General features: G+C 52.0%; 1 long non-coding RNA gene across 4 annotated transcripts in view; it reads left to right on the top strand.

The window, feature by feature from the left end:
• The window catches only part of NFATC2, a 156291-nt gene that overhangs the window by 83958 nt on the left and 47558 nt on the right, over positions 1–24775 (top strand). For all 4 annotated transcript variants that reach the window (XR_001919089.1, XR_001919090.1, XR_001919087.1 and 1 more), the window contains exon 6: positions 12942–13082. This is a non-coding gene — a long non-coding RNA (nuclear factor of activated T-cells 2). The remainder of the gene's footprint in view (positions 1–12941; positions 13083–24775) is intronic.

The raw sequence follows: 24775 nt of genomic DNA, 5'->3' as shown, positions 1-24775 counted from the left end.
CAGTTATGTTTCAGGGTTTTCTCCCTTTTTTTTACTGAACCTTTTACCGTAATTAGGTGTCACAAAATCAGCTACCTACAGAGACCAGGGAGGTGTTGGACATGAGTGTGGTGGGTTGTGGGGTCAACAGTAGGTGTGGTGGAGACTGGGGGCCAGGATGGCGCATCCCCCGCCTCAGTTGGCAGCTGTTACTCAAACCCAGCCGGCGTTTTCCTGTGGGAGTGTCGACTCAGTGTGGCCAAATCTTCTGATTTTTTTTTAAAGATAAACCAATAATCTCATGATTTCTATTTTATTACTGGAGTATAATTGTTTTACAGTGTGTTAATTTCTGATGAACAACAAAGGGAATCAGCGGTAGGTATACACATGCCCCTCCTCTTGAACCTCCCTCCCAGCCCCTGCTTCCTCCCACACCTCTAGGTCATCACGGAGCACGCGGCTGAGGTCCCTGTGTTACACGGCATCTTCCCACGAGCCATCTTTGTCACAGACAGTACTGCATATACACCAATTCTACGCTCCCAATTCGTCCCTGATTTTTTAAAAGCAGCAACAAATTCAACACACTCCGCGGGTCAGCTGAGGACTACACATGTCTTAGACTCATCAGAAGTAGTCTTAATCGGACACCCAGGAGCAAAGGGAAAGGATGAATATTTTATGCGGAACGCGTTGAGGAAGATTGGCCTTCAGCCAGCAAGGGGACCGGGTGGGCCCGATTTGAGAGAGAAGCTGGGACTTGGTCTCGATCGGTCCTTGGAAGAGGAGGAAGGAGGCCTATGGTCTTTCCCCAGGCCAGTGAGTCAGGGTGGGGGTCAGGCTGGATCTGGTGGTGAGTCTGTGCTCTAATGTTAGAGAAGACAGACCCAAAGGCAGACAACCAGGGAAAACAAGTGTTTGAAAAACATCATCTCAGAAGCCCTGGAATTCCCCTCCTCTCCCCAGCAGAGCCCGCCCCGGGCCCCCAAGCACTGGCCACGGTGGCTGCCCCGCCCTGCTCTTGGTTTTGAACGTCTCAAGATGTTTGGGGAAGGAAACTCAGGCTCTTCCTCAGTGATTAGGGGATTTTGAGAAGATAAGGTCTCCCCTTTCTGGCAGATGACTCAGTGTTCAGGATGGGGCTGTGGTTTGCAGCAAGATGGGGAGCCGGAGGGACCAGTGACAGGAGCCCCATCCCTCTCCATCTTTGGGTCCTTCCAGTCCCTTTATCTCCCATCAGCCTGAGATTTTTAAGGATCGTCAGTGACTGCACACACCTCCCCAGGGTGTTAAAAAGTAGTTTGAGCTTTGAACAGAGCATTCTTTTTTTCTCATAAAAATGCATTTGACTGATTCAACTACTGTGCTTTGACAGATAAGGAAACCGAGACGTTCTTGGTAAGGTGATGCATTCGTTTCTGCTTGGTCTCCAGCTTTCTAGTTCTGTGAAATACCTGCTTTGGGTTTCTGTAACACGCGCCCTTCTGGCAAGACCAAGCAGAGCTACTGGTGGGCCGCTGTCCCCTCTCCCAGAGGGAAGACAGAATCCTCTGCCGTTTCTGTCTCCTCCTCTGCTCTGTTCTCCTGGATCGGCCCCTGGCAGTTTCACCAGCGTTTATGGGCTAATTGGCTCCCCGTGCATTTGGTTCTTAGGGACAGAATTTGTCCGGCTCTCTTCAGTCGTGTCCGCCTCTTGCCGACCCCATGACTGTAGCCCACCAGGCTCCTCTGTCCATGGGATTGTCCAGGCAAGATTACTGGAGTGGGTTGCCGTACCCTCCCCCAGGGGATCTTCCTGATCCAGGGACCCAACCCACACCTCTCACGTCTCCCGCTCTGGCAGGCAAGTTCTTCGCCACTGGCACCGCCTGCAAAGCCCTTATCGACCCAGTATGTGTACTATAAATATTTGTTCACTAATTGATTTCATGTACACCCTTCGGGGGAGGTGAGCTGGTAAGAAAAACACTTGGTGGGCTGCTGCTGCTGCTTCGCAGGCTTAACTTACTGACTTTGGAGGAATCTTTACTATAGGACGTCTCAAGGATCAAGGGTGATTTCTCAGAATCTAGTGGAAAAGTCTTGAGCAGGACCCTGGAGGCCACTCTTTGGAAAGCGGAGTTACTTGCTGGAAAGGCAGATTCTTCCATCTCTTTTCTGGCTGGCACGGCTGAGGCCACGTCTCACCTGTGCCCGACAGATGCCCGTGGTGTTTCCTAGTCTCATTTCTACCTGCTCTTCGGTGCTGCCAAGGAGCCCTTTTGGGTTTCCTCCCCTCTTCGCAGCAGAGAGACTGTTTTGAACCTTCTCGGGTCTCCCAAGCTCTGGAGGCCACCCCCACCCTCACCAGGCAGATAACCCTCCTCCCACTCGCGGGAGAACGTGGAAGAGGTCAGAAGGGAACGCCCTGCCTTGCCCAACAGTAAGCCTGCACACGGGCGCAGCTGTGGGCAGCCTTCCCGCATCGGGCCCCTTGGCGTGGGACAGTTCTCCTTCCCCTCGGGTTGCTCCGAGCTCTCAGCTTCAGCTGCAAGCTCCCTGTGACAGAGGAACCCGTGCCGTCCCTCTTGTGCGAGTTCCCAGGACGGGCGAAGCCAGGTACCACCGCCGGGGAGCCTTCCATCAGCAGACATCGATTCTCAGAGATCCGGAATCAGCCTGGAACCTGCGTGTCGGCAGGGGGGTCCCTTCTTGGAGGCTTTGGGGAGACTTTCTAGGCCCCTCTCCTGGCTTCTGGTGGGGCCAGTGGTCATGCTCCTTCCTCGGCTTATAGGCGCGTCACTGCAGTCTCTGCCACCGTCTTCACAGGACCCCCTCTGGGTGCGCCCTTCTGACCCCTGTGAGGTCACTGTCACTGGGTGTCACCCCCACTCCAGGATGACTTCGCCTGCATCCTCGATTACGTCATCGAAGGCTCTGTTTCAAATGAGGGCGCGTTCTGACTTCCGGGTGGACGGGAAGCCCTGATGGCGGCCCGGTTCAACCCGCTGCACCTGCTCAGTGGAATTTCTTGGCTTCCCTCTCCTCTCTGCTCCGCAGTTCCCAGATCCACTGGGATCTTCCTCTGGCTCCTGGGCTTCTGCCTGCACTGTCCCCTCCATTCAGAACACTAGTTCTCGGTCTTATCTGCGTGTTGGAATCACCTGGGAACTTGTAAGAAAAAATATGATGCCCACATCTGAATCAGAAACTCTGATTCAGTTGGTCTGCAGGGAGGTCTGGGCCTGGAGACTTTCAGAGGGGCCCGATGATTCTGACTCCCTCCACCTCGCACCCCCATGAAGTTAGACACCCACTGCCGTGGCCCTCCCCCATCCTTCCATTACTCAGTTAACCCCTGTTTATCCAAAGCCCCTGTTTAGACAGGCCCCCATAAGGGGGAATCTTGCCCACACCCCACAGAGTTCAGGGTCCCCCTCTCTATTTGCTGACACCTAATTTACCTGTCCGTCTCTCAGTTAGGATTAGGGACCAGGGGGGTGTCAGTCAGGGCCTGGCACACTGCAGCTGACTCTAGAATGTTTGTTGAAAAATTGAAAGCATGATGACAAGCATCCCCAGGCTGCCTGGCGGGATGGAAAGGCAGCGAGGCGCCCCGCGTCCCGTGCGAGCCTCCCCGGTTTCCTCCCTGCCTGGCCGAGGGGCCTCTCCGGTCCCTGCAGTGACCCCACCGGGCCATGCCCGCCTAGTGCGGAGTGCAGGTTCCCTTTGTTCATCCTGCAGAAGTCGGGGGTGTGGGTACGAGGTGTGGACTAGAAAATGGCTTTTCTCATACGCTGTTTCCAGTGTCTCTTTTGTGGCACAAAGATATCTCTCCGAGGTGTAATTCAGATGCACAAGATGGCACAGAGGCGGTGGGTTCTGACAGATGTGCACAGCCGTGTGACCGCCACTCAAGCAAGATCAAGGGCGTTTCCCTCCACCCCTGCAGGTTTCCTCCTCCCCCACAGCCATCGCCCCCTCCCCAGCCCCCACGCAGGTAACCACGGTTGCGGTTTCTGTCACCTCAGTGAGCTTTCCTTCTCCCAGAACTTCGTGTCACGGACTCGGGCTCTTCTGTGTGGTTGGTTTTACTTAGCAGGATGTTTCTTGAGATCCAGTGTTGTTATTGCGTGACTTGGTGGTTCTCTCGCTCTCTTTTTAAATTGCTGAACAGTATTCAACTGTATGAATATAACAATTGTTTATTTACCACTGATAGACATTTGGGTTCTTTCCGGGGTTTGAGGATCATGAATAAGGCAGCTATGAACACTCTCCTTCAAGGCCCTTGTGGACAAACGCTTTCTTTTCTCTCGGGTGAATACCCAGAAATGGAATTGCTGGGTCACGGGGGAAAGTGTGTGTTTTCCGAATCACTTTACACTCCGTCCCGGGGTGTCTGGGAATTCCACTTGCTCTACGTGCTCACCACCACTTGGCTCTGCCAGTCTTTCGAATTACAGTCTTGCCAGTGAGTGTAAGACGGGGTCTCACTGTGCATAACCCATCATTTGCATCTCCCTGAAGGCGAATGTCACTGACCCCTATCTGTGTGCTTATTGGTTATCATATGTCTTCTTCGCTAAAGTGTTAGTTCAAAGATTTTGTTCATTTTTCTATGGGGTCACTCATATTTTTACTTTTTAAATCTTTGACTGTGCCACAATGCGTGACTTGCGGGATCTTAGTACCCTGCCCAGGGATTAGACCCACGCCCCCTGCATTGGAAATGGAGTCTTAACCACTGGACAAGAGAAGTCCCTTGTATTTTTATTGTTAATATACAGCAGTCATTTATGCATTGTCAGATTTGTGCATTAAGAATATTTTCCCCCAGTCTGTAGCTTGCGTATTTATTTTCTCAATTGTGCCGTAATGAGAGGATCAGTATTTTATTTTTGTGAAGTCTAATTTATTCTCTTCTTTAGGGATTATTATTCTTTACATTCCCCTAGGAAATCTCCGCCCATTTGATGATAGCAGATACACTCTCTTCTGGTTTCTTCTAAAAGTTTTTTGATTCTGGCTTTTATTAGTAGATTTAGGGATACAAACCGTCTCTGATCTATTTTTGTGTGCAGTGTGAAGTAAGGTCCAGTCCCATCGTTTTCCATATGGAAATGCAGTTATTTCATATGCCATTTTCTGAAAGTGAGAGCGTAGAAAACCTGCCTGTTCTTCCCTCGCCACTTCTCCCTTACCCCTCCACTTCACTCCTGAAGTCTGATGTGGGAGGTGGGTGGTCGCACGGCAGCGCTTTGTGGAAATCCTTAGAATGAGGGAGACCAGACGGGCAAACTGGTCGCGCTTTGCTTCATAAATCAGAGATGCTGTCTTGTCCGTCTGCCCCTGCCAGAAGCCAGAATGACCCACGTGATTCTTATGGGCCCCTTAATGTTATTCTTGCAATTAAAAACTTATTTTGTTGTTTCTGTTATTCAGTCGCTAAGTCATATCTGACTCTGTGACCCCATTCACTGCAGCATGCCAGGCTGCCCTGCCCTCCACCATCTCCTGGAGTTAGCTCAAATTTATGTCCTTTGAGTTGGTGATGCTATTTAAGCATCTCTTCCTCTGCTGCCCCCTTCTCCTTTGGGAGTATATCTGTAGTGCTAGAACTAGGGATCCAGCAATGAGCAAAACAAAGTTCCGGGTGTCCCGCAGGTCACATTCTAGTGGGGAAAATCCGCAGTCAACAAGCTGGCAGAGACTTCAAACAGAACTGAATGTCATAATGGACTTCGCTGGTGGCTCAGCGGTAAAGAATCTGTCCGCTAATGCGGGAGATGTGGGTTTGGTCCCTGGGGTCACAGATTCAGACTTGACTCAGTGACTGAGTGCGCTCACTTGTTTATCTGTGGCCGCACAGTGCAGCATGTGGGATCTCAGTTCCCCGACCAGGAGTCGAACCTGCAGCCCTGCAGTGGGAGCGTGGAGTCTTGACCACGGGACCGCCGGGGAGAAGTGGTTTAGCGCTTTGCCTAGCACAGAGCAGATGCTGATAGATACTTGAAGACCAAAGGAAGAACGGAGATGAGGGAGACAGGGAAGAGGTGAGGGATAGGCAACCAATATTAGTCACCCTGTGCGTCGAGCACTGTCTCCGTTGCTCCTGAATCCTTGTGAGAACTCTAGGAACTCGGCATCCATTCCCATTTTACAGATGGGAAGACTAAAGCACAGAGAGGTCAAGCTAATTGCTTGTGCTCACACTGCTAGTAAGGGGCCAAGCCGACTGTGACATCCATGTCCTGCTGAATCCCAGGACACCGAGGCTAAGCTCCATCAGGAATGACGGATTGATTGATTAATCATCTCACAGAAACTGGAGACCAGCTCAGCGACCCTCGGGGGGCTGTGGGCGCTCTCCCATTGTGCCACACTGCATCGTCTCCCTCGAGATTGTGTAGCAGCAGATCTGGGAGGACGTCGGGGCATGGAGCAGAGGGCAGGTAGGCCAGGCCTCCTCCCTGAGGTGGCTTTTAAGCAATGACCAAGGAGCCACGTTTCAGAAACATCAGAAACCAGCATGATGGGAAGAAGCAGCAGGGTGCTGGTTAGGACTGTGGACCTGGGTTCACATCCTGCCTCTGCCACTTACTCACTGTTTAGTCCCAGGGAAGTTACTTAGCGCTCTGCGCCTCAGTCTTCTCATCTGTAAAGTGGGGCTGGTAAGAATGGTAATATCTGTATCAGTAGAATAACCCCAGTATCTCTCTTGTGGTATGGCTCGTCCTGCCCCTACGGCAGCCGTCTCCAACGCTCTGCAAAGCACGTGTTACCTGCCTCTCTCTGCCCCCGTGTCACTGCCAAGAGCGCACAGCCCAGGCAGCAGCAAGTATAGGGGCTCAGCAAACACTCTCTGTTTTAGGGGAGCTGGCAGCAAGTCGCAACCCTGCTGCTCAGCAGAGCTCAGATGGTTATCTGCTGTGGGTTGGCTGGGTGGTGATTACCGGAAAGCTAGGTTTGGGGGAGCCCAGGATTGGGGTGGCTTCTCTGTTAATTGATAGGGTTACCTGACCCTGGGATTGTGGCCTTTTACCGAGCTCATTTTGCAGGGGTGGGGCAGGTGAAACTCCCCTTTATTGAAGAGTTGCTGTGTGCCCCCAGCTGCCGTGTATGTTAACTCATTCCCATTCTCATCATAGCCTCAGAACACTTTTTTTTTTTTTTTGGCCTGATTCAAGGTCATAAAGATTTTCTCCTATGCTTCTAGTTTTTAAAAAAGTTTTATCATTAAAAAAAAAATCTGGCCACACCATGCAGCATATCGGCTCCTGGTTCCTTGACCAGGGATCAGACCCACACCCCTGCGTTGGAAGCAGGGAGCCTTAACCACTGGGCTGGGTCACCAGGGAAGTCCCCCAGCCTCGGTAGACTCATCTTACAGACTGAGCTTGTATCTAGCGAGCTGAGGTTCAGAAGGGCTAACTGATTTGCTCATCACATGGCTGGCAAGGGAGGAGCTAGGGGTTAAAGCCCTTGTCCAGTTCTTTGCCGGGGCTGCCTGGGTCCCCCAGTGCCAGGGAGCTCACTAGTCATGTGGGGATTCATGGAGCCCCCCGGAAGGGTCTTGGTTTCTGGAGACCTGTGGGAGTATTCTTTGGGGCTCCTTGTGAGGACAGTGGAGCGGGTCCCCCCACCATGGACCCAGTGGCCGGGGTTTGTGTTCCATTTTCTGTATGAGGAAGCTGAGACCCCCCTGAGGTCCAGAGCTGGAAGGCGGTCTTCAGTGCCATGGACCCCACCCCTGTACTGTGGGTGCTCACAGGCCCCTCGCAGAGGTGAACCCCCCACTCAGAATTGGGCTCCCCTGTCCCCGTCTCCCACTTCCCAGGGAAGAGCCAGCAGCACCAGGGTGGGGGTTTGAGGGGCCGTCTGCCAGGCCTGCTCCCCGCCCCTCCTGGCTGAGGCTGGAGCACCGCGTTCCGGGCCAGGCCAGGCTCATGGCCAAGGCCAGGGGCCCGAAGTACAGGCGAGAAGGGCTCTGTGGCTGGGGGATGGTCAGTGCTGGAGCCCGGGTGAGACTGACGTGGCGGGCGGGGGGCCTCCCGGTTCAGGCTGCCTGGCCGCTTTCCCACTGAGTCTTCCCCATTTTACTGAAAAGGAGTCCCTCTGGGTGGGGGAATCCCACAGTCTGGGGTCAAGTTCTGCCAGCCTGCCTTCTGTAGCTGTGAGCTCCCAGGCATGGAGCTCCTCCCCCGGGAGGCTCAACGCCCTCAGCTCCATAATGGGAATCCTTCCTGCTCTGTGGTCTCATGAAGTTCAGCCATAAAAATAAACAGAACTGGCGTGCACGGAGCTCTGACGAGGCACCACACACTTCCCGTGTGCCAGCTCAGTTAATCTGCAAACAGCCCTCTGAGGTCAGCACTGTGTGATGCGTTCCCATTTTGTAGATGAGAAAACAGAGGCACGGAGAGAAATGACTCTCCCAAGGTTCCCCAAGCTAATCTTAGCGATATCAGCGAGCTGGGCTTCAGACTCAGGTAGTCACCTGTCGGCAACCTTCCTTTGACCCGTGACCATGAATTGCCTCATTATGTGTGTGCTTTATAATGTAAAGAAAAATGTATATGAGAAGTCTCTGGGATCCAAGGCCCTCTCTACGGCCGCTGTAACCATTTGCAGTTGTTAACAGAACCCACCTACCCTGCGTACCTGATCTCCCTGGCCAGCCTCTCCTCTCCCTGCGGTTCTCCGGCATTCTTGGCCAGGCAGCCCCGTGACAGAGAATGGCAGACAGATAGACAGCAGTGTCCCCTGTCCAGGCTGACCTGGAGGACCAGCCTGGGGTGAATTTCTTTCACTTAGTCTTTTCTGCCGCGGCTCGACTCCCCATCAGCCACTGTTCCTAGTGAAAGTAAACACCCAGACGGGCTAAACCAACAGCGCCCTGTTGATTCAGAGCTCGTAAAACCCAGGAGCCCCAAGCCCCTTTATGACGTGCCAGAATCCAGGGGCAGGAGGAAAGCCTGGGGAAATCTCCCGGCTTCGAGGGCCACCGCGATGCTTCAGCAGGAGCAGAGGGGCTGGCCTCTGCCCACAGGTGAGACGCGGGCCGTGGGCTTAGCTTTAAGCTGATGACCCGCGGCGGCTTGCTTAGGCCACTCTAGGGCTTGGTGGCTTGGAGGGCTGGCCCTGCTAATGGTTGAAGGGCCCAGTGGGACTTGGTGGGGGCCGTCGGGGGTGGTGCTGCAGGCCTGGGAGGCCCATTGGGCTTGCGGAGAGCCCTGCCTCCGTGACGGTGTCACCCCAATGAGTAGCCTTCAGAGAGGGAGAAGGAAGTGGACCCCGGGAGCGCACTTTTGGTTGCTATTTGCCTTTCAATTCCTCTTTCAGAGGCTAACTGGATTTGTTTGCTTTGCCTCTGGGCTCTCTGAGGGTGCAGGGCCTCTCCTGGAGGAGGTCCCCTGGTCCTCAGGTGGCCTTTTAAGTGTGGGGCTTGGTTCTCAAGCAGAGTGTGTGCAACAAGTCACCTGGAAAGATTGTAAAAATGCAAATGTCCAGCCTCCTCCAAGAGCCGCTGGGGCCCAGGGTTAGGGGTGTGGCCTGGGTGGCTGCATTTTTATTAAGCACCTCCCCCAACCAGGTAACCTGGGAACCCCACTTTGAAAAATGCTGGGACTCAGAGCCAAGACACCTGGGTTAGGGGTCGGGATCCAGCAAGAACCGCGTGGACATAGTTTGCAGGTATCGGTTGACACAGGGCAGCCGCTCGAGGAACCGCGGCGCATCGTGTTGTTTGCTTTACCGGCCAGGATTTATTAAATCAAATATGCTTTCTGTGAATTCTCCCATTTAACCCTCAAACAGCCTGTGGGATGGGTCTGCTGATGGCCCCGTTTTTCCGATTTGGCAAAGTGAGGTTTCGAGCCGGGAAGCCCCCTAAAGGGTCACCTGGTGAGGACTTGAGCTGAGACCAGGGACGGTCCCACGCAGCAGCCTCACCCGGGCAGGGGCTGCCCCTCCATGGAGCCGAGTTCTGAGCATGTCTGTCTGTCTGTAGAATGGTAGTACTAGGGCTGGAATGTCATGTTTGTTTCAACCCCCCAGGTGATGCTCATGTGTAGCCAGGGTTAAGCAGTACTCCTTCCCCTCGACAGCTCATAAGAGTCAGCTGTGTTCCTCGTTAAGCTGCAGAGTCTTAACAAGGTTCAGTAGGTCTGGGGTGGGGCCCAAGGTTCTACGTCTCTAATATCACCCGCCACCCCCCACCCCGTCCCTGGGATGCAGCCCACACTTTGAGTTGCAAGACCACAGTTTAGATAAAAGCTTACAGGAAGCGAGACTGGACTCTTGTCTTTACATTTTCATTAGAAAAGATGGTTTTCGTTCGGGTAAGGAGAAGCAGAGGTTTCCTTGGTGGCTCAGACGGTAAAGAATCTGCCCGCAACGCGGGAGACCTGAGTTCGACCCCTGGGTCGGGAAGATCCCCGTGGAGAAGGGAACGGCTCCCACTCCAGTATTCTGGCCGGGAGAATCCCATGGACAGAGGAGCCTGGTGGGCTGCAGTCCACGGGGTTGCGAAGAGTCTGACATGACTGAGGACTAAGCATCAAGGAGAAGGGGTGGGAAATGAAGATTTGGTCACGGGAGGATCAGCTGGTTGCCTGAACCTGTGAGGCTTTGGAGGGAGAAGCAGTGAGGCTGCTTCAGGAAATAGCCGAGCTGTGTTCGCAGCAGTGCTGGGTGATTCACAGAGCAGCTGGCCGGGCCAGCCTCCCGCCCAGCGCTGAGAGCTCGTGGCCACGTCCAGTCCCCGGCCTGGCTGGACTCGAGCCCTTGGCCAGCTCGCCCAGGAGTGGTGACTCAGGCGTCCCACCTGCAGAATGGGCGGCATGGGTCTTGTGGCCTTCCCACCCCTCCGTCCCTGGGACCAAAAGCCCCTCCTCGCCCCCGAAACACGTCCAAGGCAGATCCGAAAAGCCGGGACCTGCTCTTCTAGGCGGTGTGACTGCTGTTTTCACTGCTAATAAATCTCCATTGATGGCAGCTCAATTAGGAAGTCACACAAAACTCCTCTATTGAAAGAAAGGATTAATAACCCAGCCCATGTGGGAGAAATTAGCAGCTCCTGCCAAGAGGCCTTTTTAATACGTGCCCATAACTGGGAGCCCCTTAGAACCATGCTGGCTGGCTGGGCCTGGGATGGGGAGATACTGGCCGGGAGGTCATGGAGAGTCGCTGGGCTGTGTTTTCGACGTACAGTGTCTGGGAGTGTCTTGTCCACAGCAGACTCCTTAAAGGTTGCCACGTGCACGGTTGCCTCTGAAGGCATGGGTTTCAACATGGCTCCAGGGCAGAAGGGACAGGGTGCTGGACCTGGAGGCCCAGGCCGGCCGGGAGGGCAGGGTTAGGCCCGCGCCTCGGGCCTTACGCGGCTGTGTCCCTGGCTCCTGGAGGGGGCGGTCTGCCGGCCCCTGGCACAGAGAGGGCTGGCCCTCTGCCCAGTCCTCGGGCTCTGGGAGGGATGCCAGGAGCTCAGGCTGACTCACCCGGGGGGCGGGCCGGCCTCCGCGGCCCACGCTGCCAAGGCGAAGCCCAAGGGATGGTCCCTCGTGTCGGCCGGACCCATTTCCCACCCTGCCCAGGGCAGGCATCTGGAGAGGGTCTTCACTCTTTCCTGCAGCCCGTCCTCCAGAACTGGCTGGACGGAGGGGCTAAAGGAGGGGGCTCTGGAGCTGGACGGGCCAGCTCTTAAGGGCTCAGGTCAAATCTCAGCATCACCATAGCTGACTTCTAGGGTTCCGTTTTCTCCCTGAAGGCATATAATTTCATTATACTTCTTTTCTTAGAAGGTTACGGTGAGCATTCAAGTATATCATTGTAGTTAAACAGTCAGCCTGTCCCATGCCTCACTGCGGATACAGATGAGGATATCGAGATATTGAGATAAACATGTATCAAGATATACTGAGATACATCTGCATCCATACGTGTCTGCATCCATCCATCCCTATATCCTTCTCAAGCACTCCCTGCGAAGCCCTGGGCCCTGAGCCCAGCCCTGGGCCCACAGCATGCATTAAGCGATGCTCCTCTCTTCTGGGCTTACATTCTTGCGGGGAAGAGATGAAATGCAGAGGGACCCAGAACGCTACAGGTAGCGTTTCTGAAGGTGGAAAGCTCTCTGGGGATGAACTGAGCAGGATGGAGCAGGATAAAGAGGAGAGGTGGGGGGCACCACCAGACAGATGGACAGGTGGTCCTGCTGTGCTAGCTGTGAGGGGCAGGGTGCGAGGGTGGGGCAAGGAAGCCTCTCTGAGGGGGTGACATCTGTGTAGAGACCTGGAAGAAGTGAGGAAGGCAGCCGCGCAGGCAAGCGGGGAGGAGCCTTCCAGAGAGGAGGGCTTGAAAGTGCAAGCATTCAAAGATGGCAGTGTGCTGTGTATTTCAGAGATGGTGAGAACATTCTAGAAGTGTGACTGAAGGGGAGTGAGCGAGAGGGAGTGCTAGAAAATGTCGTCAGAGATGTGATGGGAGCGAATTATGTTCAGACTGGCGAATGAGTTCAGAGGCCAAGGCGTCTACACTCTCAGGAATTAGGTCCTCAAGTGTGCGTGCGTGAGCCCTTTGTGGGAGCCTCTCTGAGCCTCTCTGAGCCCATCACGTGCAGGAGAAGAGCATGCACTCTAGCAAAGGAAACCTCTTACAAAAAGGTTGATATGCGTATCCTTTTATTAAAAGAAAAAAATCAAATTCTTATTCTCGTCTCCTTCCTAAAAGGAGAACAGGCGTCGGTCTCGAGTCGTGAAAATGAAACTTGTTGTTAGGAGAAAATTAGCCCCAAAGACTTCAGGCATGTTGACAAGAACATAACATTTGCAGTCACTGGTTGCCAGGGCTGAGGGTTCCGCGTTTGCAGTGACAAGTGACAGAGGTGGGCAGAGTGCATTGTGCCCCATGAAATCTCGGGATGGTTCCGAGTGGGTGTCTTCCGTCATCATAGCGACGTCTTTTTCTCTCGCCCGCAGCCCAGCGGTCCGCCCACGAGCTGCCCATGGTGGAAAGGCAAGACATCGACAGCTGCCTGGTGTACGGCGGCCAGCAGATGATTCTCACGGGACAGAACTTCACGGCCGAGTCCAAAGTCGTGTTCACCGAGAAGACCACAGGTCAGAGCGCCTTCCGAGCGCCGTACGAAAGTGACCGTCTTTTTCTTCTTAATTTGGGGGGTTAGATCCCACTGTGTAGCATTTTCCTTACTCGGAGAAATTTCCTTGTCTCCAGGGACCTTGATACCGACATGGCCCACTGTTGCATGAATGTCCTGTGGTGTATTTTAACTCATCCTGGCTTGTTTGGTTGGATGAGAAGGCTTTTCCCACCCCCAACTCTTCTTTTTAAATTATTTTTTACACATAAGGAGACACCTTTTTTCTTTCAGATTTTAGACTGTTATCAAACAGGGAATAGTAAGAGCACAATGATTAATCGTACTTGCTTGATATCATAAGTCCAGGCCCTGGATATCCTGGGTTCACATCCTGCCTTTGCTACTTGATTGCTCTGTGATCTTAGACCAATTCCCTGATTTTTCTGTGCCTCTGTTTCTTTATGAATAGAATGGTTATAACAAGAGTTATTACCCCATAGGGTTGTCACGTGGGTTAAACGAGTTAATACGTGTCAGGTAATTATGACAACACCAGGTATATTGTAAGTCAATAAACATTGGCAGCTTATATTTTTATTGTAACTAATACTGCGGTTTGTCTGGTTATACTTGTAGGACTAATTAATTAGTCTTCTTACACATGAAACTCCACGTGTATCTTTTTTGTTTATGTTGGGTTTATTCCCATGTGGGATTTTGGGTAGTCATTTTGAGAGCTTTAAATACGTATTGCTTTGTAGAATTCAAATTACCTTCCAGAAACTTACAAATTGGAAACTTCCACCAATACTGGGCCAGTAGTGGTTTCAACCCGTCCCGGAAATGCCCTGTTTTCTAATTTAAAAGATTGTGCTGAAATCATACTTGACTTTTGCACGCCTTTGCTATGGGAGGCTTAGCGGCATCGCCTCCTTCCTTAATACGGGCTGTCTGTGACGTGTTCACCACCGCTGCTGCTGCTGCTGAGTCGCTTCAGTCCTGTCCAGCTCTGTGCAACCCCATAGACAGCAGCCCGCCAGGCTCCGCCATCCCTGGGGTTCTCCAGGCAAGAACACTGGAGTGGGTGAGGACGTGTTAAAAAGACCATGGTCTGAAGTAGGAAAAATATCAGGTTATATAATTTGCTTAGTTATGAGTGCTAGGCTGAGCTTTTTTTTTTTTTTTTTTCTTTCTTTCCTATGGACATGATTTCAGGTCAGATCAAAGGCAAGCTGATGTCTGTCTGTTGGCTGCCCTGAGGATGGCCCACAGGCAGGCTGTCCACTGTGGGGGTTTTGCATGAGGGCGCCTCCTCTGGGCACCACCGTTCACGCGGGGTCGTCGTGGGTCTGAGCGTCACTGAAAGGGGGGCTGCTTCCCACGTTCACACAGAACCTGCTCTTGGGATGGGCTGGCCTTATGTCCAGGGTGTGAGAACGGCTTCCTCACATCTTGGAAGCACGGCAGAAGGCAGATGATTTGAAAGAGGCTTGCCGACGCCGTTGCAATAGAAAACTGATGTGAAATAGGGCACGCAGTTAGGCCCTGCGGGTGTGAGGGGCTGTGATGGTGTCGTGAGGAGGAGCGTGGACGTGTAGGTGGGTGTGCTGGTCTGTCCTGTGGTGGCTAATCCTTTATTTAACCGTCCTCCTTTACTGGGCGTGAGGCTGCTTCCAACTTTGTGCTGTTCTAAGTGACTCCGTGACGTGCCTCCCGTTTGTGCCTTTGATCAGCTAGGTGAGGGCTCACATGCTCCAGCCGGATGGCTTGTGTTCAAAGCCCAGTCCTCCTCCTTCCTAGCTGGGGGACCTTGGGCAAGCTACTTAGCCTCTCTGGGCAGCGGTTTCCTTCTCGGTATAACGAGGATGGTGACAGTCATACCTTAGAGGATGGTCATGAGATGAAGAGTTCGTAAATGCTCGGTTCACTTGTCTCTCAGAGTCTGCAATGGATTGGTGCCAGGATCCTGAAAGATACCAGACTTGGAGAGTGTACAAGTCCTTTGTGTACATAGGTAGAACCTATGTACATCCTCTCATGTACTTTAAATCTCTCTAGATTATTGAGAAGACTGAATACTAGGAAAATGCTATGATAATCGTTGCCAGTGAGTGGCATGTTCAAGTTTTGCTTTTTGGAACTTTCTTAAACTTTTTTTTGTTTTGAATATTTTTGTCTGTGGTTGGTTGAATCCATGGATGTGGATCCTGCGGATACAGAGAGCCAACTGTTTATAGTAAGTGCTCAGTATGTATTAGCTCATGAGTAATTAGCTCATTACTGTTATTTCCTAAGGTTGAGGCTGACATGTGGTGTCTTGGGTTTAAAGGCATTGCACATCTTGACACATTTTGGAGAAGGCTTTATTTTTCAGGCAGTGAAACAGTGTACAGTATTCTCAATGGCAAGAAGTTACTGGGCTCTCACGGACAGAGAGCAGACCTGTGTGGCTGGAGTAGAGGCTGGTTATCACCAGGAAGTGTTTTGATGAGCAGAGCTCAGAGAGATCTCCTGATGCCAGGTAGAGACACAGCCTTGACTTCGTCTGTACGTGAGTAAGGTATGAGGACCGTGGTGGGTTCTCAAGCAGGAAAGTGCATGAAATGTAAGCAGCCAAGTTAGCAATAGCCCTCTCAGCTGGGATGGGTCTCTAGGACCAGGAAATCGTCCCGCTGGTCTTGTGCTGACTTCCACAAGAAGTGTGTGGCTTCAAGGCACCTTATTGGCAGAGCGGAAAATACTGAGAATACATAGACGTCTTGTTCTCCATGTCCAGGTGAGCAGTCTCCTTGGGGGGCTGCTGGAAGTATGGAGGGATGGCTTGCAGACTAGGTGCTACCAAGTTTCTTGTGGAGCTAGGAGCCAGACAGCTTTCAACTGTCCTGGGGGCGCATGTGCTTGTGAGGCTACTCAAGGGCCTCAGATAGGAATTTGCTGGATGGAAGGATGGAAGGCAGGCAGACATTTACTCTGCAGCTTTCCTTCTCTTGGTTTCAGAAGAAACTTGTTTACCGCTTGAAGGGAGAAAAACCCAGAGTCTCTTTCAACTTTGAAAAGCTGCATGTTAATAAGAGGAATGATGAAGCTTCCTCTCTGTGGGTGTGCCTTGTCTCATCTAACAGACAGGCAGGTGGCTAAGCCTGGAGAAGTTGGGGAACTCGCCTGCAGATAATATCCAGCATCATCTTGTTATTCAGCTTCCCTGGACTTCCGTTTTCAGTCAATGAGTTAATAGTTTTCCCTTCCAGAGTTAAACGCATCAGCAAGCAGTGGGCTTCAGGAGTGTTCCTTGTCATTTTTACGGTCTCTCCAGCATTTTCCTTGTTCAGGCCATAGGTCACTTATTGGACACATACTGCCCCAGGCATAGGCCTCGTGGGCACACTTTGGGAGGCTTGTCAGCTGCAGTGGTTACCAGCGTAGCTGTGAGGTCAGACGGCCTGAGTTCGAATCTGTGACCTGCATTTGGTGGCTTTGCCATCCTGGGTAAGTCATTTCACCTCTCTCAGCGTTTCCTCTTTTGTAAAATACAGATGATTTACTTTACTTGAGAGATGGGAAAGTTAAATGACAGGATTCAGATTACGCCCTTTGCATGGAGCTTGGCATTTTAGGCTCTAATATTAGCATCTTGCATAGATGCTTGTTAAATATTAGTGGCTGTTATTATATTTAGACTGTGGAAGGACAAGGCTGAGTATGATTTTATCTCATGGAACCAGGAGACACTGAAAAACAAGGACGCGTAATAATAAACTAGGTGCAGGCCTTATTCTGAGCCCTTGGTAGGTGTTAACATTAACAATCTAATTCCTCGTGACAGCTCTAGGAGATAGCTACTATTCTTCCCCCCTACTCCACCTTTTTGCTGAGAAACTGAGCACAGAGAGGTTAGATAACTGAGTAAAGATCACACAGCTGGTGAATGGCGGTGCTGGGTTGGTCCCTAGGAAGCCTGATCGTTAGCTATTCTACTCTGAAAAAGGTCAGAACCAGGTGAGTCTGCTTGAAGGTCCTTTAGCGCCGCTGACTTGAACCGTTTTGTGGTGAGACAGCCTCTTGAAGTCTGCAGTGGGTCACTGAGGGCAGGAGGGTCCTTTACGACTGTCCCATGTCTGATTGAAAAGACTCCGGGGTGGATGCGGTCCCTGGACCGATGCCAGCAGACAGGCTGGGGTGTGCGAGGTGGCCCCGGGCCCTGAGGAGTGGAGGGCTTCCCTGGCGGGATGTCTGGCCCCCAGAGGCTCTGACAGGTGGAGGGGGGATGCCCTTGTATTCACAGGGAGCTGGTCCTGCTCTTTTGACCCCAAGCACTTGCCGCCCAGCCCGGGACCGCCTTCTGCAGGGGGAATCCCTGTTGCTCAACTTCTTTTTTCCAAAACGGCTCCCCGTTCCCATCTCCATGGACAGTTTGGCCGGCCGGGCCGCTGCGGGGTGGGGCGGAGTGGAACAGTTGAAGTTTTCCAAGGAAGGGGAACCCCAGCTGGTTCTCACATTAAGGAAAGGTGACAGCCTCCTGGGCTAATCTTAGCCCCCACGTTGGGTCATCGGCACCACCAGCTCCAGCGTGCTTTTTATAGCTGTCGACTGAAATGGAATTGGCAGTTTCCACTCCAGCAGGATGACAAATTGGAGGATGGTGGAAAAACAGTAGGAGAAGGGGAGCGTGGTGTTTCTTAAGTTAGAAAAGCTCGGTGTTTTGGAAAGTGGCATCTTATTTATAGCAGCAGTAATAATAATGATTATTATATTGTTTTTATTACTATTTTTAATGATTTGCAGGACTTCTAGGGGCCCGCGCGAGCTGGCCCTGGCCCATCTCTCCGATTTCGGCCCTTTGGACTTTCACCCTTGCTCCTGGGGCCTTAGCTATCTTGTCTTCACTCTGTCCTCAGACACCCCGCTCTCCTTTCCATCAGAGGAGCTTTGCTTTTGCTGTTTCCTGATGGGTTGCATCCTCCCATTTCTACAAAGCTCAACTCAGAGGTGACGTCCTTAAGGTGCCTCTCCTTGACCATCTGCTCCGAAGGTGCTCGACCTCCTTGCCCTGCCTTTTCTGAAGTTCTTAGCTCTATGAGAATCACCTTTTTTTTAAAACCATTTATTAATTAATATTTTGGCTGCACCAGGTCGTATGAGATCTTTAACCTTTGATGTGGCATCTGAGATCCTTATTTACAGCATGTGGGATCTAGTTCCCCGACCAGGGATTGAACTCTTCATTGGGAGTGCAGGGTCTTAGCCCCCCGACCACCAGGGAAGTCCTATCTACTAAAGAGATCTTGTCTTTTTTTATTTTTTTGCTCATTTATTATCTAGTCTCACATATAGAGTTTCTTGAGGGCTGGAACGTGGTGTTTGCTGCTGTGTCTGCAGCATCTGGAACAACCTTGGCACTTAGTAGGTGCTTGTGGTGGTGGTTTAGTTGCTAAGCAGGTATTTAGGCATATTGCTGAGTGGATGTATTTAATCGTCACACCAGCCTGGAGAGGCAGACACGATTACTCCCATCTTAAAGATGAGGTCACTGAGGCTCACAGAGGTCAAGCCATGGGCCCCCAGGTCAGCTCCCAGCTGGTGACAGAGCCAGAATCCTGGGGAACACTTATCATCAACCCTAGAGAGATCTCTCACAAGAGGACAAAGAGGAACCCCACAGAATGATCCAGAGCTTTCCTATCGACCACTTTCAGTAATTGCTGAAAAGCCTTTCTATATTCTCTGAAATTTAAGAAATGTGTAACCTCTGCAGGCAAAGTTCACCCTGGGAAGTCCAGGCTGTTCCTGACTTCAGCTGGTAACCCTGGCCCCCGGCCACCCAGGCCTCAGGCGGAGTCGGGGGTCCCAGCAAAACATTGCAAAACAGGAAAAAATCTAAGGACACAAAAATAAAAGTGATGTGGCGGCGGAAACGGGGTTGCCATGGCTCCGAGCGACTCGCCGGGCCTGGGTGGGATCCAATGTTTTGGAAGGTTCCTCCACATGACACAGGGTTTTGGAATTTTTCAGCTGGTAAATCTTTCTTAATTCAGGCCCCCCCTCCCCCTGGCCCCAGCCAAGTAGCTCCCTGGCCCTCTGTGTCCCGCGGGGGCGTTGGTTGGAAATGTGCCTGTGTCGGATTACTCAGCTTTGAAACTTAAATTGTTTGAAGAGAACTTGTGTTTTGTTTTGCTGGATGGTTTCTTGGACCAGTCTGATGGCAGAGGCTCCTATCACCTGTTGAGAGGGCAAATTGATTTTTTAGAAAGAAGGCGTGGGTGGTGGAATTGGAATTCCCTCTTTCCCACTGAGTCATCACATCCTAATGTGAGTCATTTTATGACTTGGAGGTTCCCAAAGGTTGTATTTTGAGCTTTGTTTAATAAATATAAATGCATATGCTTAAAATAAAAATTTTTTGCTAAATTAAGTACTTTTCCATGGATTCGTCCCCTGGAAACATTGGAACTCACTTAGAGAAGACACCTCCTCTTCCCACCTGTTTTTCCCCATGGGTTTGGCTTCACCCCATCTGGTATCTTCTGAAACAATTGACTTGGTCTGGGATTCTCTCTGCCTTGGACTTGCCTCTGGGAAAGGTCAGCCTTTAAGCTGGGCTCGACCATGACTAAGGCTCTGTAGACCTTTGCCCTTGGTGACTCATGTCCACGGTGTCACAGGTCCCTTGGGCTGGAGCCCACCACTTAAACACAGCTGGCTGGGGCTTGAGCGTTCCCCCAGTGACAGAAGTCAGATTGCAGCTCAGGAGCCCACCCCCACCCCCGGAGAGAGAGAAAATGGTCTTTTCAGAGGGCTGTTTGTCCAAACTCCAGTCCTCTTGTGTGCAAGAACAGACTTTGAAGGATCTTGCTATTTCAGTATCTTAAAAAGAGGACATGAGTTTTCTGATTAACATGGGCCCTGGTGTTTTCACCATCAGAAATTGTTCTTGGTGCCAACAGACTTTCTGTAATTTGCAATCAGCATGCTGGAATTTCCACCCCCATCGAGAAAATCATACCTTTTATTAACAAACTGTCTGACACCTTCTTGCGTTATTTTTTTTTTTCCCTACAGTTTTGGTTGCATACTTTTTAAACAGAGTGGTACGTGTTTAAGGGTAAGCAGGCTGAATTTTGGATCATCCGGCAGATTTAGCTTGAAGCCTGGACAGACCTCGTCTTTTGTGCTTTGGGGCTTGGTTTCCCCATCTGTAAAAGGGGGTTTGGTGGTATTAGGGCCGTAAAAGGAGATCTAAAAGTGCTGGGCCATGGTAGATGCCCAGAAGATGTCAGCTGACTGTCCACGTGTCCCCTGGGAGCTCGGTTTACTTACCTGAGTGAGTAAGGCCCAGGTTGGTTTCTTGTCTGGGAGAAGGGTCCTTCCTGGCACAGGTGAGCCTTTCCCCTCCTCTTGGCTCCCAGCCATCAGACCCTGCTGTCATGCCCCACGCGATGGAGGGAAACTGAGGAATGCCCCACCCCCTACCCCCATCTTACAGCTGGGAAGCCCGCTCACCACGGGAGCTGGGCAGAGTTTCTTGAGTTGACAGCACACGTCAGAGGAAGGCTGGGCCCCACACCCCCGCTTCCTGGTTCTCTGAGTGACTGTGGCGGCTGGTGGAGGACACGTAGGGATGACAGCCCCTCGCTGAGAAGAGGTGCCCCTGGGCTGGGATGAAAGCTGAGCTGAAATCTGACCTCTATGCAGACAGCGTGCTGATGCTCTTCTGGCCTCGCTCCTCCACACACTCAGCCCCCAGGATTTCCGTGGCTGCTCCCTAGATATTATTAAAAACCTAGTGTGCGCAGGTTCTGTGCCAGCCCCTGGGGGCGTATGACCAAGGAGGTCCCTGCCCTCAGGGCATGGCTAGTTTCAGACTTGCCTACAAGCAGGTCACTCTGAGATGGGATGAGTGCTGTGAGGACAGGGGAACCAGTCCTAGGAGCAAGACCAAAGGGTCTGGAGATTAAGAGGAAAGTACAGGATGCTAACTTGAATCCAGATTTCCTAGTGTGTGTCCCCCACAGCGGCACAGAGCTTGGGACACACGGTAGTTTAAAAAGTGTTCCTTGTTTTCTGAGATTCGCGTCTAACTCGACGGTCCGTATTTTTGTTTCTTACATCTGGCAACCGTGGACTGTGTAGGCAGGGAGGGCTTCCCTTAGGAGGTGCCTCTGCACGGAGCCCTAAAGGCAGGAAAGAGGGAGCCACATGGGTGGTTGGAAGAGTGTCCAGGCAAGAGGACCTGCCCCGAGCCAGGGCCCCAGCGTGGGGCTGAGCCTGGGGTGTTTGGGGAACTGAAAGCAGACCCAGGCGGCTGGTGCAGGGTGAAGGCGAGTACGACGCCAGTCAAGCCTGGAGAGGTCGCGGACGGGGTGGGGCGGGGGGTGGGTGCTGGCGGGGGCGGTCAGGTCAGGCTGGGCCATGTGGACGTGGCGAGAAGTTTGCGTTTCCTTCCAGAAGCGAGTAGCTGTTGGAGGCTTTTAAGCAGGGAGATGTCATGATCGAATTTACATTTTTAAGATTGCTTTGGCAATCTGCAGGGAGAATGAGCTCGGGGTGGAGGCGGGGGGCGGTGGGGTGACTGGGCAGGCGCTCCAGTTGTGCAGATGGGGACACAGGGGGCGGGGTAAGCCTGCCGAGGAAGTGGGGAGGTGGAAGGAAAGAGGGGAGGTGTGGGAATCAGGCTCTTCCTCCCCAGCTCTCAGGAGACCCATCGAGGGCAGTGGCACCATTTCTGTCGTTAGTCCACTCCGTCGTGGCTGGCTCTGCGAGCCCGTGGACTGTAGCCCTCCCAGGTTCCTCTCTCCATGGGATTTCTCAGCAAGAATACTGGAGTGTGTTGCCATTTCCTTCTCCAGGGGATCTTCCCGACCCAGGGATCGAACTTGCGTCTCCTGCGTTGGCGGGCAGATCTTTACCACTGAGCCACCTGAGAAGCCCAGAGGTACCATTCTGGGTGGATGAAATCCTAAGGGGCCATTCCTGACCCCCCCACCCCGCATCTGCCCGGCTCATTAAGCCCATGCATCCAGGGAGCGTGAGTTTTTCTGCTAGTTAAGCAATCGTAAAGAGCAGACCCAAATGACTTCAGCCATCTTCCTGGAGAAGGGAGCTAATTTTAAACAGCAGAGCCAGGCCTGGGAAGCGTCACACGCGGGCTCCTAACCCAAACTGACACTTTGATTTCCTCCCGGTTCGCCTGAAGCCCAGTGGCACGCTCATGGGCCCCAGTGAGGACGGGCTTGCTTCCCTTCTTCTGAGCGCGTGCTCCTTTCTGCGGGGGGTGGTGATGTGAGCCCACCGCTGACACGAGGCTGACTGCGGAGACTCCAGCTCAGACCCGATGCCGCCCTGCTTGCTGCTTCCGGGTGCGCTCCTCCATCAGGAGGTTCAAGAGCTGCCTGCAAGAGCTCCACAGGACCATCCACCCACTGGCCACGCGCCCCCGTGTTCTCCTGGTGGTGGAGCCGCCAAGTTAGAGCAAAGGCTGGGATATTTCTTGAGCCGTGTTCTTCCCACCCCATTGTTTCTCTTACAGAGTCTTGCTGAGGCTTCTGTAGACCCAACCTCTTTGCCCGAAGGAGCTGGCTCTTTTAGCTTCTGAGTAAAGATTTGGAAGAGCCTATTTTGTGCTGGCTGCCAGCCCCTGTTAATTTAGGACAGGGGAAGTTTGCCCGAACATCTGCTCGAGAGACCGAAGTCCTTTATTTCATCTCAGCCCAGAGCAGTAGAAGCAGCCTGGGTCTTCTCGAGCCTCTTCTGTTCTGGGCAGGTTTTCTGAGTCCCGGACCTAGGGTAGCAACCCGGAGGTGGATTACCTAAAATTATCTAGAACTCGGGCTGAGTGGCTCTCGTTGAGTTGGATTCCTTGTCTGTACCTGTAATAACAGGCTCCTCCCTTCAGTCAGTTCCCTCAAAGGACTCTTCACAGACAGGCGGTGATTTTGCTTCGTGGGGTCTTTTTGCAAAGCAGCCAGTAGCCGGCCATTTCCTGAGCTCTGGTGATGGGCTGAGCGCCGGGGAATCCTGAGGTCAGTTTGTGCATTTAGTCCACCTGTGTTTGCTGAGCATCTATTAAGTGCCAGACACGTCGTCCCGGGAAAAAGCAGAGAACAAGTCGGCGGTGTGGCCTCGCTCTCTGGGAGCGTGTCCCCACCCTCCATTCAGGCAGCCAGGCCAAATGTCTAAAACTGCCTTTGGGGCCTTAAAAAAAATGGAAATAATGGTGAAAAGACCCATATTTGAAAGGAAAGAAAACTCAGGCACCATGCCACCTGTTGGAATTATTTTTTCAAGAGCAAAATCTTCGTTTTTAGATGAAATTTCATCTTGAAACGGCAGCAGCTAGTTAAAAAGCCACTAAGCCATTCTGTAGGCCAGTTGGCTTTAAAAAAAAAAAAAAAAAAAGAGCTGTGGTAAACTGCACCCTGGGCTTCCTGGGTGGCTCAGACCATAAGGAATCTGCCTGCAGTGTGGGAGAAACCTGGTTTCATCCCTGGGTCAGAAAGATCGCCTGGAGAAGGGAATGGCAACCTGCTCCATTATTCTTGCCTAGACATTTCCATGGGCAGAGGAGCCTAGCAAGCTACAGTCCACGGGGTCCCAAAGAGCCAGACATGACTGAGTGACTAACACACAAACTACACGCAACATAATACTGATCGTTCTAACCATCTGTAGGCCTATCATTTAGTAGTATTAAAATGCAGTCACAACGCTGTATAACAGCACTGTTTTCAGGACATTTCCCGTTTCTGAAACAGGAGATCTGTGCCTGTTAAATAATAACTCTCTCCTCCCCCAGCCCCTGGCAACTTGCAGTCCCTTTTCTGTCTCTATGAATTGGCCTATTCAGTGTGCCTCATATGAGTGGGATCAAACCATCTTTGTCCTTCTGTGTCTGGTGTATTTCATAATGTTTTTAAGGTCTATGCTTATCACACATATCAAAATTTGCTCCCCTTTTAAGGCTAAATAATATTGCAGTGTATGTATCAGCTCAGTTCAGTCACTCAGTGTGTCTGACTCATTGCCACCCCACGGACTGCAACACGCCAGGCCTCCCTGTTCATCACCAACTCCTGGAGCTTGCGCAAACTCATGTCCACTGATGCGGTGATGCCATCCAACCATCTTATCCTCCATCGCCCCCTTCTCCTCCCTTCAGTCTTTCCTAGCATCAGGGTCTTTTGCAGTGAGTCAATTCTTTGCATCAGGTGGCCAAAGTATTGGAGCTTCAGCTTCAGCATCAGTCTTTCCAATGAATATTCAGGACTGATTTCGTTCAGGATGGACTGGTTGGATCTCCTGGTCATCCCAGGGACTCTCACGAGTCTTCTCCAATACCACAGTTCAAAAGCATCAGCTCTTCGGCTCTCAGCTTTCTTTATGGTCCAAGTCTCACATCCGTACTGTATGTATAGACTGCATTTTGCTTTTCCCTTTATCCACTGATGGTCACTTGGGTTGTTTCCATCCCACGGACCTCTGTTTTCCTTGAAGAAGCACTTTTCTGCTTCAGCCACCACTTAGATTATAACTGTTACATACTGCAGTGATGTAATAAAACTCTGATCATGTCAACAAATGACTGAGTCCTGGGGCATAAAATGAAGTCATGGCCCTTGAGGGTATCCTGTAGGGCAGGTGATGGTGAGGGTACCCAGAGGCGATAAACTTGGTCCAAAACAGGGGACTTCAGCTGAGTCTTGAAGGCCAAGCCACCAG

The sequence above is a fragment of the Capra hircus genome, chromosome 13 (genome assembly GCF_001704415.2).
Source record: "Capra hircus breed San Clemente chromosome 13, ASM170441v1, whole genome shotgun sequence".
In the NCBI taxonomy this organism is placed as follows: Eukaryota; Metazoa; Chordata; class Mammalia; order Artiodactyla; family Bovidae; genus Capra; species Capra hircus.
The sequence above is the reverse complement of the archived record's forward strand: the minus strand, read 5'-3'. Positions and strand labels throughout refer to the sequence as shown.